This window comes from Pleurodeles waltl, chromosome 6 (genome assembly GCF_031143425.1).
Source record: "Pleurodeles waltl isolate 20211129_DDA chromosome 6, aPleWal1.hap1.20221129, whole genome shotgun sequence".
Taxonomy (NCBI): domain Eukaryota; kingdom Metazoa; phylum Chordata; class Amphibia; order Caudata; family Salamandridae; genus Pleurodeles; species Pleurodeles waltl.
This window is the reverse complement of record NC_090445.1, coordinates 79,677,621-79,693,193: the sequence shown is the minus strand read 5'-3', so window position 1 is coordinate 79,693,193 and position 15,573 is coordinate 79,677,621. Positions and strand designations below refer to the sequence as shown.

The 15,573-nt window shown below is 51.9% G+C and overlaps 2 non-coding genes across 2 annotated transcripts; both read right to left on the bottom strand.

Annotated features, from left to right (window-relative positions):
* Nucleotides 1–5,358: 5,358 nt before the first annotated feature.
* TRNAK-CUU (transfer RNA lysine (anticodon CUU)) lies at nt 5,359–5,431 on the bottom strand. Its single transcript has one exon. It is a non-coding gene; the product is annotated as a tRNA-Lys (tRNA).
* A 3,994-nt stretch (nt 5,432–9,425) lies between these two features.
* TRNAK-CUU (transfer RNA lysine (anticodon CUU)) lies at nt 9,426–9,498 on the bottom strand. Its single transcript has one exon. It is a non-coding gene; the product is annotated as a tRNA-Lys (tRNA).
* Between the last annotated feature and the right edge of the window lie 6,075 nt (nt 9,499–15,573).

Sequence of the window (15,573 nt, the reverse complement as noted above, 5' to 3'; positions counted from 1 at the left end):
ACAGTGTGAACGCTCCCTGTTTCGCGGGGTGGCAGTCAGCCTCCAGAGCTGTGCTCCGGAGGCTGCTGGAATGGCCGAGCGGTGTAAGGCGCCCCATTCAAGAGCAGTATCTTCCCCAGTCCTGTGATCAGATCCCGCTGCCGACATAAAGTAGTTTTCATACCTACTTTAATCATAACACCAGCAGGGATGAGACATTAAACTCCTCTTTTTGAAAGGATGGGGGGGGACAGGACGGACCGGAGCGGACTCCTAGTTCGCTGTAAGCACGGGCGGCTCAGGCTAGGAAAGGGCGCAGGAAAGGCTCGGCCTAGGACCGCTCCCAGCGGCGCCTCCCAGGGCGGGAAGTGCTGCGTTGTGTGGAGTCCTGTGGGAATCGTGAGGCAAACTGCAGGATGTGTGTGTGTGTAGTTTTAAGCTTCAGCGAAATATCTGAAAAAGGTGAGAGTTTATGTTAAACCCGAAAATGGAGTAGCCTTTAAAAAGCATCACACCCAACGTGGGGCTCGAACCCACGACCCTGAGATTAAGAGTCTCATGCTCTACTGAATGAGCTAGCCGGGCTGCTGTGCATATGACATTTCACACACCCTCTGTGTGTTCTTTGTGAGGAAGTAGTGTGTGGTTATCCCAGGAGGCCCCTTTGTTTCATTTTCTCTGCTGCTGACTCGACACAGGCACCTTTCTCTTTCTCCATCTCTCGCTCTACCCCAGTCTTATGTGCTCATCAGACTCTCTGGAGCTCACTCTGGTACATACATGCATCTGTCCTCTCAACCTGTCTCTGGGCACATACTTAAATGTCCAGTAGAGAACAGTGTGAACTCTCCCTGTTTCGCGAGGTGGCAGTCAGCCTCCAGAGCCATGTTCCGGAGGCTTCCGGAATGGCTGAGCGGTGTAAGGCACCACATTCAACAGCAGTATCTTCACCCGTCCTGTGATCAAATCCCGCTGCCGACATAAAGTAGTTTTCATACCTACTTTAATCATAAAACCAGCGGGGATGAAACCGTAAAACTCCTCTTTTTGAAAGGATGGGGGTGGACAGGACGGACCGGAGCGGACTCTGAGCTCGCTGTAAGCACGGGTGGCTCAGGCTAGGAAAGGGCGCAGGAAAGGCTCGGCCTAGGACCGCTCCCAGCGGCACCTCCCAGGGCGGGAAGTCCTGCGTTGTGTGGAGTCCTGTGGGAATCGTGAGGAAACTGCAGGATGTGTGTGTGTGTGTAGTTTTAAGCCTTAGCGAAATATCTGAAAAAGGTGAGAGTTAATGTTAAACCCGAAAATGGAGAAGCCTTTAAAAAGCATCACACCCAACGTGGGGCTCGAACCCACAACCCTGAGATTAAGAGTCTCATGCTCTACCAACTGAGCTAGCCAGGCTGCTGTACCTATGTCATTTCACACACCCTCTGTGTGTTCTTTGTGAGGAAGTAGTGTGTGGTTATCCAAGGAGGCCCCTTTGTTTCATTTTCTCTGCTGCTGACTCGACACAGGCACCTTTCTCTTTCTCCATCTCTCGCTCTACCCCAGTCTTATGTCCCCATCAGTCTCTCTGGAGCTCACTCTGGTACATACATGCATCTGTCCTCTCAACCTGTCTCTTGGCACATACTTAAATGTCCAGTGGAGAAGAGTGTGAACTCTCCCTGTTTCGCGAGGTGGCAGTCAGCCTCCAGAGCCATGTTTCGGAGGCTGCCGGAATGGCCGAGTGGTGTAAGGTGCCACATTCAAGAGCAGTATCATCCCCAGTCCTGTGATCAAATCCCGCTGCTGACATAAAGTAGTTTTCATACCTACTTTAATCATAACACCAGCGGACATGAGACCTTAAACTCCTCTTTTTGAAAGGATGGGGGGGACAGGACGGACCGGAGCGGACTCCGAGCTCGCTGTAAGCACGGGCGGCTCAGGCTAGGAAAGGGCGCAGGAAAGGCTCGGCCTAGGACCACTCCCAGCGGCGCCTCCCAGGGCGGGAAGTGCTGCGTTGTGTGGAGTCCTTTGGGAATCGTGAGGCAAACTGCAGGATGCTTGTGTGTGTAGTTTTAAACCTCAGCGAAATATCTGAAAAAGGTGAGAGTTAATGTTAAACCCAAAAAAGGAGAAGCCTTTAAAAAGCATCACGCCCAACATGGGGCTCAAACCCACAACCCAGAGATTAAGAGTCTCATGCACTACCCACTGAGCTAGCCAGGCTGCTGTGACTATATCATTTCACACACCCTCTGTGTGTTCTTTGTGAGGAAGTAGTGTGTGGTTATCCCAGGAGGCCCCTTTGTTTCATTTTCTCTGCTGCTGACTCGACACAGGCACCTTTCTCTTTCTCCATCTGTCGCTCTACCCCAGTCTTATGTCCCCATCAGTCTCTCTGGAGCTCACTCTGGTATATACATGCATCTGTCCTCTCAACCTGTCTCTGGGCACATACTTAAATGTCCAGTAGAGAAGATTGTGAACTCTCCCTGTTTTGCGAGGTGGCAGTCAGCCTCCAGAGTTGTGTTCCGGAGGCTGCCGGAATGGCCGAGCGGTGTAAGGCGCCACATTCAAGAGCAGTATCTTCCCCACTCCTGTGATCAAATACCACTGCAGACATAAAGTAGTTTTCATACCTACCTTAATCATAACACCAGCGGGGATGAGACCTTAAACTCCTCTTTTTGAAAGGATGGGGGGGGACAGGACGGACCGGAGCGGACTCAGAGTTCGCTGTAAGCACGGGCGGCTCAGGCTAGGAAAGGGCGCAGGAAAGGCTCGGCCTAGGACCGCTCCCAGCGGCGCCTCCCAGGGCGGGAAGTGCTGCGTTGTGTGGAGTCCTGTGGGAATCGTGAGGCAAACTGCAGGATGTGTGTCTGTGTAGTTTTAAGCTTCAGCGAAATATCTGAAAAAGGTGAGAGTTTATGTTAAACCCGAAAAGGGAGAAGCCTTTAAAAAGCATTACACCCAACGTGGGGCTCGAACCCACAACCCTGAGATTAAGAGTCTCATGCTCTACCGATTGAGCTAGCCAGGCTGCTGTGCCTATGTCATTTCACACACCCTCTGTGTGTTCTTTGTGAGGAAGTAGTGTGTGGTTATCCCAGGAGGCCCCTTTGTTTCATTTTCTCTGCTGCTGACTCGACACAGGCACCTTGCTCTTTCTCCATCTCTCGTTCTACCCCAGTCTTATGTCCTCATCAGACTCTCTGGAGCTCACTCTGGTACATACATGCATCTGTCCTTTCAACCTGTCTCTGGGCACATACTTAAATGTCCAGTAGAGAACAGTGTGAACTCTCCCTGTTTCGCGAGGTGGCAGTCAGCCTCCAGAGTCATGTTCTGGAGGCTGCCGGAATGGCTGAGCCGTGTAAGGCACCACATTCAAGAGCAGTATTTTCCCCAGTCCTGTGATCAAATCCCGCTGCCGAAATAAAGTAGTTTTCATACCTACTTTAATCATAAAACCAGCGGGGATGAGACCGTAAAACTCCTCTTTTTGAAAGGATGGGGGTTTGACAGGACGGACCGGAGCGGACTCCGAGCTCGCTGTAAGCATGGGTGGCTCAGGCTAGGAAAGGGCGCAGGAAAGGCTCGGCCTAGGACCGCTCCCAGCGGCACCTCCCAGGGCGGGAAGTGCTGCGTTGTGTGGAGTCCTGTGGGAATCGTGAGGAAACTGCAGGATGTGTGTGTGTGTGTAGTTTTAAGCCTTAGCGAAATATCTGAAAAAGGTGAGAGTTAATGTTAAACCCGAAAATGGAGAAGCCTTTAAAAAGCATCACAACCAACGTGGGGCTCGAACCCACGACCCTGAAATTAAGAGTCTCATGCTCTACCAACTGAGCTAGCCAGGCTGCTGTGCCTATGTCATTTCACACACCCTCTGTGTGTTCTTTGTGAGGAAGTAGTGTGTGGTTATCCAAGGAGGCCCCTTTGTTTCATTTTCTCTGCTGCTGACTCGACACAGGCACCTTTCTCTTTCTCCATCTCTCGCTCTACCCCAGTCTCATGTCCCCATCAGTCTCTCTGGAGCTCACTCTGGTACATACATGCATCTGTCCTCTCAACCTGTCTCTTGGCACATACTTAAATGTCCAGTAGAGAACAGTGTGAAATCTCCCTGTTTCGCGAGGTGGCAGTCAGCATCCAGAGCCATGTTCCGGAGGCTGCCGGAATGGCCGAGTGGTGTAAGGTGCCACATTCAAGAGCAGTATCTTCCCCAGTCCTGTGATCAAATCCCGCTGCTGACATAAAGTAGTTTTCATACCTACTTTAATCATAACACCAGCGGAGATGAGACCTTAAACTCCTCTTTTTGAAAGGATGGGGGGGACAGGACGGACCGGAGCGGACTCCGAGCTCGCTGTAAGCACGGGCGGCTCAGGCTAGGAAAGGGCGCAGGAAAGGCTCGGCCTATGACCACTCCCAGCGGCGCCTCCCAGGGCGGGAAGTGCTGCGTTGTGTGGAGTCCTGTGGGAATCGTGAGGCAAACTGCAGGATGCTTGTGTGTGTAGTTTTAAGCCTCAGCGAAATATCTGAAAAAGGTGAGAGTTAATGTTAAACCCAAAAAAGGAGAAGCCTTTAAAAAGCATCACGCCCAACATGGGGCTCAAACCCACAACCCTGAGATTAAGAGTCTCATGCACTACCCACTGAGCTAGCCAGGCTGCTATCATTTCACACACCCTCTGTGTGTTCTTTGTGAGGAAGTAGTGTGTGGTTATCCCAAGAGGCCCCTTTGTTTCATTTTCTCTGCTGCTGACTCGACACAGGCACCTTTCTCTTTCTCCATCTGTCGCTCTACCCCAGTCTTATGTCCCCATCAGTCTCTCTGGAGCTCACTCTGGTATATACATGCATCTGTCCTCTCAACCTGTCTCTGGGCACATACTTAAATGTCCAGTAGAGAAGATTGTGAACTCTCCCTGTTTCGCGAGGTGGCAGTCAGCCTCCAGAGCTGTGTTCCGGAGGCTGCCGGAATGGCCGAGCGGTGTAAGGCGCCACATTCAAGAGCAGTATTTTCCCCAGTCCTGTGATCAAATACCGCTGCAGACATAAAGTAGTTTTCATACCTACCTTAATCATAACACCAGCGGGGATGAGACCTTAAACTCCTCATTTTGACAGGATGGGGGGGGACAGGACGGACCGGAGCGGACTCCGAGCTCGCTGTAAGCACGGGCGGCTCAGGCTAGGAAAGGCTCGGCCTAGGACCGCTCCCAGTGGCGCCTCCCAGGGCAGGAAGTGCTGCGTTGTGTGGAGTCCTGTGGGAATCGTGAGGCAAACTGCAGGATGTTTGTGTGTGTAGTTTTAAGCCTCAGCGAAATATCTGAAAAAGGTGAGAGTTAATGTTAAACCCGAAAATGGAGAAGCCTTTAAAAAGCATCACGCCCAACGTGGGGCTCAAACCCACGACCCTGAGATTAAGAGTCTCATGCTCTACCAACTGAGCTAGCTGGGCTGTTGTGCCTATGTTATTTCACACACCCTCTGTGTGTTCTTTGTGAGGCAGTAGTGTGTGGTTAACCCAGGAGGCCCCTTTGTTTAATTTTCTCTGCTGCTGACTCGACACAGGCACCTTTCTCTTTCTCCATCTCTCGCTCTACCCCAGTCTTATGTCCCCATCAGTCTCTCTGGAGCTCAATCTGGTACATACATGCATCTGTCCTCTCAACCTGTCTCTGGGCACATACTTAAATGTCCAGTGGAGAACAGTGTGAACTCGCCCTGTTTCGCGAGGTGGCAGTCAGCCTCCAGAGCCATGTTTCGGAGGCTGCCGGTATGGCCGAGTGGTGTAAGGTGCCACATTCAAGAGCAGTATCATCCCCAGTCCTGTGATCAAATCCCGCTGCTGACATAAAGTAGTTTTCATACCTACTTTAATCATAACACCAGCGGACATGAGACCTTAAACTCCTCTTTTTGAAAGGATGGGGGGGACAGGACGGACCGGAGCGGACTCCGAGCTCGCTGTAAGCACGGGCGGCTCAGGCTAGGAAAGGGCGCAGGAAAGGCTCGGCCTAGGACCACTCCCAGCGGCGCCTCCCAGGGCGGGAAGTGCTGCGTTGTGTGGAGTCCTTTGGGAAACGTGAGGCAAACTGCAGGATGCTTGTGTGTGTAGTTTTAAACCTCAGCGAAATATCTGAAAAAGGTGAGAGTTAATGTTAAACCCAAAAAAGGAGAAGCCTTTAAAAAGCATCACGCCCAACATGGGGCTCAAACCCACAACCCTGAGATTAAGAGTCTCATGCACTACCCACTGAGCTAGCCAGGCTGCTGTGACTATATCATTTCACACACCCTCTGTGTGTTCTTTGTGAGGAAGTAGTGTGTGGTTATCCCAGGAGGCCCCTTTGTTTCATTTTCTCTGCTGCTGACTCGACACAGGCACCTTTCTCTTTCTCCATCTGTCGCTCTACCCCAGTCTTATGTCCCCATCAGTCTCTCTGGAGCTCACTCTGGTATATACATGCATCTGTCCTCTCAACCTGTCTCTGGGCACATACTTAAATGTCCAGTAGAGAAGATTGTGAACTCTCCCTGTTTCGCGAGGTGGCAGTCAGCCTCCAGAGCTGTGTTCCGGAGGCTGCCGGAATGGCCGAGCGGTGTAAGGCGCCACATTCAAGAGCAGTATTTTCCCCAGTCCTGTGATCAAATACCGCTGCAGACATAAAGTAGTTTTCATACCTACCTTAATAATAACACCAGCGGGGATGAGACCTTAAACTCCTCATTTTGACAGGATGGGGGGGGACAGGACGGACCGGAGCGGACTCCGAGCTCGCTGTGAGCACGGGCGGCTCAGGCTAGGAAAGGCTCGGCCTATGACCGCTCCCAGTGGCGCCTCCCAGGGCGGGAAGTGCTGCGTTGTATGGAGTCCTGTGGGAATCGTGAGGCAAACTGCAGGATGTTTGTGTGTGTAGTTTTAAGCCTCAGCGAAATATCTGAAAAAGGTGAGAGTTAATGTTAAACCCGAAAATGGAGAAGCCTTTAAAAAGCATCACACCCAACGTGGGGCTCAAACCCACGACCCTGAGATTAAGAGTCTCATGCTCTACCAACTGAGCTAGCCGGGCTGCTGTGCCTATGTCATTTCACACACCCTCTGTGTGTTCTTTGTGAGGAAGTAGTGTGTGGTTATCCCAGGAGGCCCCTTTGTTTCATTTTCTCTGCTGCTGACTCGACACAGGCCCCTTTCTCTTTCTCCATCTCTCGCTCTACCCCAGTCTTATGTCCCCATCAGTCTTTCTGGAGCTCACTCTGGTACATACATGCATCTGTCCTCTCAACCTGTCTCTGGGCACATGCTTAAATGTCCAGTAGAGAACAGTGTGAACTCTCCCTGTTTCACGAGGTGGCAGTCAGCCTCCAGAGCCTTGTTCCAGACGCTGCCGGAATGGCCGAGCGGTGTAAGGCGCCACATTCAAGAGCCGTATCTTCCCCAGTCCTGTGGTCAAATCCAGCTGCTGACATAAAGTAGTTTTCATACCTACTTTAATCATAACACCAGCGGGGATGAAACCTTAAACTCCTCTTTTTGAAAGGATTGGGGGGGGGACAGGACGGACCGGAGCGGACTCCGAGCTCGCTGTAAGCACGGGCGGCTCAGGCTAGGAAAGGGCGCAGGAAAGGCTCGGCCTAGGACCGCTCCCAGGGGCGCCTCCCAGGGTGGGAAGTGCTGCGTTGTGTGGAGTCCTGTGGGAATCGTGAGGCAAACTGCAGGATGTGTGTGTGTGTGTGTGTAGTTTTAAGCCTCAGCTAAATATCTGAAAAAGGTGAGAGTTAATGTTAAACCCGAAAATGGAGAAGCCTTTAAAAAGCATCACACCCAACGTGAGGCTCGAACCCACAACCCTGAGATTAAGAGTCTCATGCTCTACCAGCTGAGCTAGCCAGGTTGCTGTGCCTATGTCATTTCACACACCCTCTGTGTGTTCTTTGTGAGGAAGTAGTGTGTGGTTATCCCAGGAAGCCCCTTTGTTTCATTTTCTCTGCTGCTGACTCGACACAGGCACCTTTCTCTTTCTCCATCTCTCGCTCTACCCCAGTCTTATGTCCACATCAGTCTCTCTGGAGCTCACTCTGGTACATACATGCATCTGTCCTCTCAACCTGTCTCTGGGCACATACTTAAATGTCCAGTAGAGAACAGTGTGAACTCTCCCTGTTTCGCGAGGGGGCAGTCAGCCTCCAGAGCCGTGTTCCGGAGGCTGCCGGAATGGCCGAGCGGTGTAAGGCGCCACATTCAAGAGCAGTATCTTCCCCAGTCCCGTAATTAAATCCTGCTGCCGACATAAAGTAGTTTTCATACCTACTTTAATCATAACACCAGCGGGGATGAGACCTTAAACTCCTCGTTTTGAAAGGATGGGGGGGGGGACAGGACGGACCGGAGCGGACTCCGAGCTCGCTGTAAGCACGGGCGGCTCAGGATAGGAAAGGGCACAGGAAAGGCTCGGCCTAGGACCGCTCCCAGCGGCGCCTCCCAGGGCGGGAAGTGCTGCGTTGTGTGGAGTCCTGTGGGAATCGTGAGGCAAGCTGCAGGATGTGTGTGTGTGTACTTTTAAGCCTCAGCGAAATATCTGAAAAAGGTGAGAGTTAATGTTCAACCCGAAAATGGAGAAGCCTTTAAAAAGCATCACACCCAACGTGGGGCTCGAACCCACGACCCTGAGATTAAGAGTCTCATGCTCTACCGACTGAGCGACCCGGGCTGCTGTGCCTATGTCATTTCACACACCCTCTGTGTGTTCTTTGTGAGGAAGTAGTGTGTGGTTATCCCAGGAGGCCCCTTTGTTTCATTTTCTCTGCTGCTGACTCGACACAGGCACCTTTCTCTTTCTCCATCTCTCGCTCTACCCCAGTCTTATGTCCCCATCAGTCTCTCTTGAGCTCACTCTGGTACATACATGCATCTGTCCTCTCAACCTGTCTCTGGGCACATACTTAAATGTCCAGTATAGAACAGTGTGAACTCTCCCTGTTTCGCGAGGTGGCAGTCAGCCTCCAGAGCCGTGTTCTGGAGGCTGCCGGAATGGCTGAGTGGTGTGAGGCGCCACATTCAAGAGCAGTATCTTCCCCAGTCCTGTGGTCAAATCCCGCTGCTGACATAAAGTAGTTTTCATACCTACTTTAATCATAACACCAGCAGGGATGAGACCTTAAACTCCACTTTTTGAAAGGATGAGGGGGGACAGGACGGACCGGAGTGGACTCCGAGCTCGCTGTAAGCACGGGCGGCTCAGGCTAGGAAAGGGTGCAGGAAAGGCTCGGCCTAGGACTGCTCCCAGTGGAGCCTCCCAGGGCGGGAAGTGCTGCGTTGTGTGGAGTCCTGTGGGAATCGTGAGGCAAACTGCAGGATGTGTGTGTGTGTAGTTTTAAGCCTCAGCAAAATATCTGAAAAAGGTGAGAGTTAATGTTAAACCCGAAAAGGGAGAAGCCTTTAAAAAGCATCACGCCCAACGTGGGACTCGAACCCACGAACCTGAGATTAAGAGTCTCATGCTCTACCGACTGAGCTAGCCGGGCTGCTGTGCCTATGACATTTCACACACCCTCTGTGTGTTCTTTGTGAGGAAGTAGTGTGTGGTTATCCCAGGAGGCCCCTTTGTTTCATTTTCTCTGCTGCTGACTCGACACAGGCACCTTTCTGTTTCTCCATCTCTCGCTCTACCCCAGTCTTATGTCCTCATCAGTCTCTCTGGAGCTCACTCTGGCACATACATGCATCCGTCCTCTCATCCTGTCTCTGGTCACATACTTAAATGTCCAGTAGAGAACAGTGTGAACTCTCCCTGTTTCGCGAGGTGGCAGTCAGCCTCCAGAGACATGCTCCGGAGGCTGCTGGAATGGCCGAGTGGTGTAAGGTGCCACATTCAAGAGCAGTATCTTCCCCAGTCCTGTGATCAAATCCTGCTGCTGACATAAAGTAGTTTTCATACCTACTTTAATCATAACACCAGCAGGGATGAGACCTTAAACTCCACTTTTTGAAAGGATGAGGGGGGACAGGACGGACCGGAGTGGACTCCGAGCTCGCTGTAAGCACGGGCGGCTCAGGCTAGGAAAGGGTGCAGGAAAGGCTCGGCCTAGGACTGCTCCCAGTGGAGCCTCCCAGGGCGGGAAGTGCTGCGTTGTGTGGAGTCCTGTGGGAATCGTGAGGCAAACTGCAGGATGTGTGTGTGTGTAGTTTTAAGCCTCAGCAAAATATCTGAAAAAGGTGAGAGTTAATGTTAAACCCGAAAATGGAGAAGCCTTTAAAAAGCATCATGCCCAACATGGGGCTCAAACCCACGACCCTGAGATTAAGAGTCTCATGCTCTACCGACTGAGCTAGCCGCGCTGCTGTGCCTATGTCATTTCACACACCCTCTGTGTGTTCTTTGTGAGGAAGTAGTGTGTGGTTATCCCAGGAGGCCCCTTTGTTTCATTTTCTCTGCTGCTGACTCGACACAGGCACCTTTCTCTTTCTCCATCTCTCGCTCTTCCCCAGTCTTATGTCCCCATCAGTCTTTCTGGAGCTCACTCAGGTACATACATGCATCTGTCCTTTCAACCTGTCTCTGGGCACATGCTTAAATGTCCAGTAGAGAAGAGTGTGAACTCTCCCTGTTTCGCGAGGTGGCAGTCAGCCTCCAGAGCCGTGCTCCGGAGGCTGCCGGAATGGCCGAGCGGTGTAAGGTGCCACATTCAAGAGCAGTATCTTCCCCAGTCCCGTGGTCAAATCCCGCTGCTGACGTAAAGTAGTTTTCATACCTACTTTAATCATAACACCAGCGGGGATGAGACCTTAAACTCCTCTTTTTGAAAGGATGGGGGGGGACAGGACGGACCGGAGCGGACTCCGAGCTCGCTGTAAGCACGGGCGGCTCAGGCTAGGAAAGGGCGCAGGAAAGGCTCGGCCTAGGACCGCTCCCAGCGGCACCTCCCAGGGCGGGAAATGCTGCATTGTGTGGAGTCCTGTGGGAATCGTGAGGCAAACTGCAGGATGTGTGTGTGTGTAGTTTTAAACCTCAGCGAAATATCTGAAAAAGGTGAGAGTTAATGTTAAACCCGAAAATGGAGAAGCCTTTAAAAAGCATCACGCCCAACGTGGGGCTCAAACCCACGAACCTGAGATTAAGAGTCTCATGCTCTTCCAACTGAGCTAGCCGGGCTGCTGTACCTATGTCATTTCACACACCCTCTGTGTGTTCTTTGTGAGGAAGTAGTGTGTGGTTATCCCAGGAGGCCCCTTTGTTTCATTTTCTCTGCTGCTGACTCGACACAGGCACCTTTCTCTTTCTCCATCTCTCGCTCTACCCCAGTCTTATGTCCTCATCAGTCTCTCTGGAGCTCACTCTGGCACATACATGCATCCGTCCTCTCATCCTGTCTCTGGTCACATACTTAAATGTCCAGTAGAGAACAGTGTGAACTCTCCCTGTTTCGCGAGGTGGCAGTCAGCCTCCAGAGACATGCTCCGGAGGCTGCTGGAATGGCCGAGTGGTGTAAGGTGCCACATTCAAGAGCAGTATCTTCCCCAGTCCTGTGATCAAATCCTGCTGCTGACATAAAGTAGTTTTCATACCTACTTTAATCATAACACCAGGAGGGATGAGACCTTAAACTCCACTTTTTGAAAGGATGAGGGGGGACAGGACGGACCGGAGTGGACTCCGAGCTCGCTGTAAGCACGGGCGGCTCAGGCTAGGAAAGGGTGCAGGAAAGGCTCGGCCTAGGACTGCTCCCAGTGGAGCCTCCCAGGGCGGGAAGTGCTGCGTTGTGTGGAGTCCTGTGGGAATCGTGAGGCAAACTGCAGGATGTGTGTGTGTGTAGTTTTAAGCCTCAGCAAAATATCTGAAAAAGGTGAGAGTTAATGTTAAACCCGAAAATGGAGAAGCCTTTAAAAAGCATCATGCCCAACGTGGGGCTCAAACCCACGACCCTGAGATTAAGAGTCTCATGCTCTACCGACTGAGCTAGCCGCGCTGCTGTGCCTATGTCATTTCACACACCCTCTGTGTGTTCTTTGTGAGGAAGTAGTGTGTGGTTATCCCAGGAGGCCCCTTTGTTTCATTTTCTCTGCTGCTGACTCGACACAGGCACCTTTCTCTTTCTCCATCTCTCGCTCTTCCCCAGTCTTATGTCCCCATCAGTCTTTCTGGAGCTCACTCAGGTACATACATGCATCTGTCCTTTCAACCTGTCTCTGGGCACATGCTTAAATGTCCAGTAGAGAAGAGTGTGAACTCTCCCTGTTTCGCGAGGTGGCAGTCAGCCTCCAGAGCCGTGTTCCGGAGGCTGCCGGAATGGCCGAGCGGTGTAAGGTGCCACATTCAAGAGCAGTATCTTCCCCAGTCCCGTGGTCAAATCCCGCTGCTGACGTAAAGTAGTTTTCATACCTACTTTAATCATAACACCAGCGGGGATGAGACCTTAAACTCCTCTTTTTGAAAGGATGGGGGGGGACAGGACGGACCGGAGCGGACTCCGAGCTCGCTGTAAGCACGGGCGGCTCAGGCTAGGAAAGGGCGCAGGAAAGGCTCGGCCTAGGACCGCTCCCAGCGGCACCTCCCAGGGCGGGAAATGCTGCATTGTGTGGAGTCCTGTGGGAATCGTGAGGCAAACTGCAGGATGTGTGTGTGTGTAGTTTTAAACCTCAGCGAAATATCTGAAAAAGGTGAGAGTTAATGTTAAACCTGAAAATGGAGAAGCCTTTAAAAAGCATCACGCCCAACGTGGGGCTCAAACCCACGAACCTGAGATTAAGAGTCTCATGCTCTTCCAACTGAGCTAGCCGGGCTGCTGTACCTATGTCATTTCACACACCCTCTGTGTGTTCTTTGTGAGGAAGTAGTGTGTGGTTATCCCAGGAGGCCCCTTTGTTTCATTTTCTCTGCTGCTGACTCGACACAGGCACCTTTCTCTTTCTCCATCTCTCGCTCTACCCCAGTCTTATGTCCTCATCAGTCTCTCCGGAGCTCACTCTGGTACATACATGCATCTGTCCTCTCAACCTGTCTCTGGGCACATACTTAAATGTCCAGTATAGAACAGTGTGAACTCTCCCTGTTTCGCGAGGTGGCAGTCAGCCTCCAGAGCCTTGTTCTGGAGGCTGCCGGAATGGCCGAGTGGTGTAAGGCGCCACATTCAAGAGCAGTATCTTCCCCAGTCCCGTGGTCAAATCCCGCTGCTGACATAAAGTAGTTTTCATACCTACTTTAATCATAACACCAGCGGGGATGAGACCTTAAACTCTTCTTTTTGAAAGGATGGGGGGGGGGAGGGGACGGACCGGAGCGGACTCCGAGTTCACTGTATGCACGGGCGGCTCAGGCTAGGAAAGGGCGCAGGAAAGGCTCGGCCTAGGACCGCTCCCAGCGGCGCCTCCCAGGGCGGGAAGTGCTGCGTTGTGTGGAGTCATGTGGGAATCGTGAGGCAAACTGCAGGATGTGTGTGTGTGTGTGTAGTTTTAAGCCTCAGCTAAATATCTGAAAAAGGTGAGAGTTAATGTTAAACCCGAAAATGGAGAAGCCTTTAAAAAGCATCACACCCAACGTGATGCTCAAACCCACAACCCTGAGATTAAGAGTCTCATGCTCTACCAGCTGAGCTAGCCAGGTTGCTGTGCCTATGTCATTTCACACACCCTCTGTGTGTTCTTTGTGAGGAAGTAGTGTGTGGTTATCCCAGGAGGCCCCTTTGTTTCATTTTCTCTGCTGCTGACTCGACACAGGCACCTTTCTCTTTCTCCATCTCTCGCTCTACCCCAGTCTTATGTCCACATCAGTCTCTCTGGAGCTCACTCTGGTACATACATGCATCTGTCCTCTCAACCTGTCTCTGGGCACATACTTAAATGTCCAGTAGAGAACAGTGTGAACTCTCCCTGTTTCGCGAGGGGGCAGTCAGCCTCCAGAGCCGTGTTCCGGAGGCTGCCGGAATGGCCGAGCGGTGTAAGGCGCCACATTCAAGAGCAGTATCTTCCCCAGTCCCGTAATTAAATCCTGCTGCTGACATAAAGTAGTTTTCATACCTACTTTAATCATAACACCAGCGGGGATGAGACCTTAAACTCCTCGTTTTGAAAGGATGGGGGGGGGGACAGGACGGACCGGAGCGGACTCCGAGCTCGCTGTAAGCACGGGCGGCTCAGGATAGGAAAGGGCGCAGGAAAGGCTCGGCCTAGGACCGCTCCCAGCGGCGCCTCCCAAGGCGGGAAGTGCTGCGTTGTGTGGAGTCCTGTGGGAATCGTGAGGCAAACTGCAGGATGTGTGTGTACTTTTAAGCCTCAGCGAAATATCTGAAAAAGGTGAGAGTTAATGTTCAACCCGAAAATGGAGAAGCCTTTAAAAAGCATCACACCCAACGTGGGGCTCGAACCCACGACCCTGAGATTAAGAGTCTCATGCTCTACCGACTGAGCTACCCGGGCTGCTGTGCCTATGTCATTTCACACACCCTCTGTGTGTTCTTTGTGAGGAAGTAGTGTGTGGTTATCCCAGGAGGCCCCTTTGTTTCATTTTCTCTGCTGCTGACTCGACACAGGCACCTTTCTCTTTCTCCATCTCTCGCTCTACCCCAGTCTTATGTCCCCATCAGTCTCTCTTGAGCTCACTCTGGTACATACATGCATCTGTCCTCTCAACCTGTCTCTGGGCACATACTTAAATGTCCAGTATAGAACAGTGTGAACTCTCCCTGTTTCGCGAGGTGGCAGTCAGCCTCCAGAGCCGTGTTCTGGAGGCTGCCGGAATGGCTGAGTAGTGTGAGGCGCCACATTCAAGAGCAGTATCTTCCCCAGTCCTGTGGTCAAATCCCGCTGCTGACATAAAGTAGTTTTCATACCTACTTTAATCATAACACCAGCGGGGATGAGACCTTAAAGTCCTCTTTTTGAAAGGATGGGGTGGGGACAGGACGGACCGGAGCGGACTCCGAGCTTTCTGTAAGCACGGGCAGCTCAGGCTAGGAAAGGGCGCAGGAAAGGCTCGGCCTAGGACCGCTCCCAGCGGCGCCTCCCAGGGCGGGAAGTGCTGCGTTGTGTGGAGTCCTGTGGGAATCGTGAGGCAAACTGCAGGATGTGTGTGTGTGTAGTTTTAAGCCTCAGCAAAATATCTGAAAAAGGTGAGAGTTAATGTTAAACCAGAAAATGGAGAAGCCTTTAAAAAGCATCACACCCAACATAGGGCTCGAACCCACGACCCTGAGATTAAGAGTCTCATGCACTACCGACTGAGCTAGCCGGGCTGCTGTGCCTATGTCATTTCACACACCCTCTGTGTGTTCTTTGTGAGGAAGTAGTGTGTAGTTATCCCAGGAGGCCCCTTTGTTTCATTTTCTCTGCTGCTGACTCGACACAGGCACCTTTCTCTTTCTCCATCTCTCGCTCTACCCCAGTCTTATGTCCTCATCAGTCTCTCTGGAGCTCACTCTGGTACATACATGCATCTGTCCTCTCAACCTGTCTCTGGGCACATACTTAAATGTCCAGTAGAGAACAGTGTGAACTCTCCCTGTTTCGCGAGGTTGCAGTCAGCATCCAGAGCAGTTTTCCTGAGGCTGCCGGAATGGCTGAGCGGTGTAAGGTGCCACATTCAAGAGCAGTATCTTCCCCAGTCC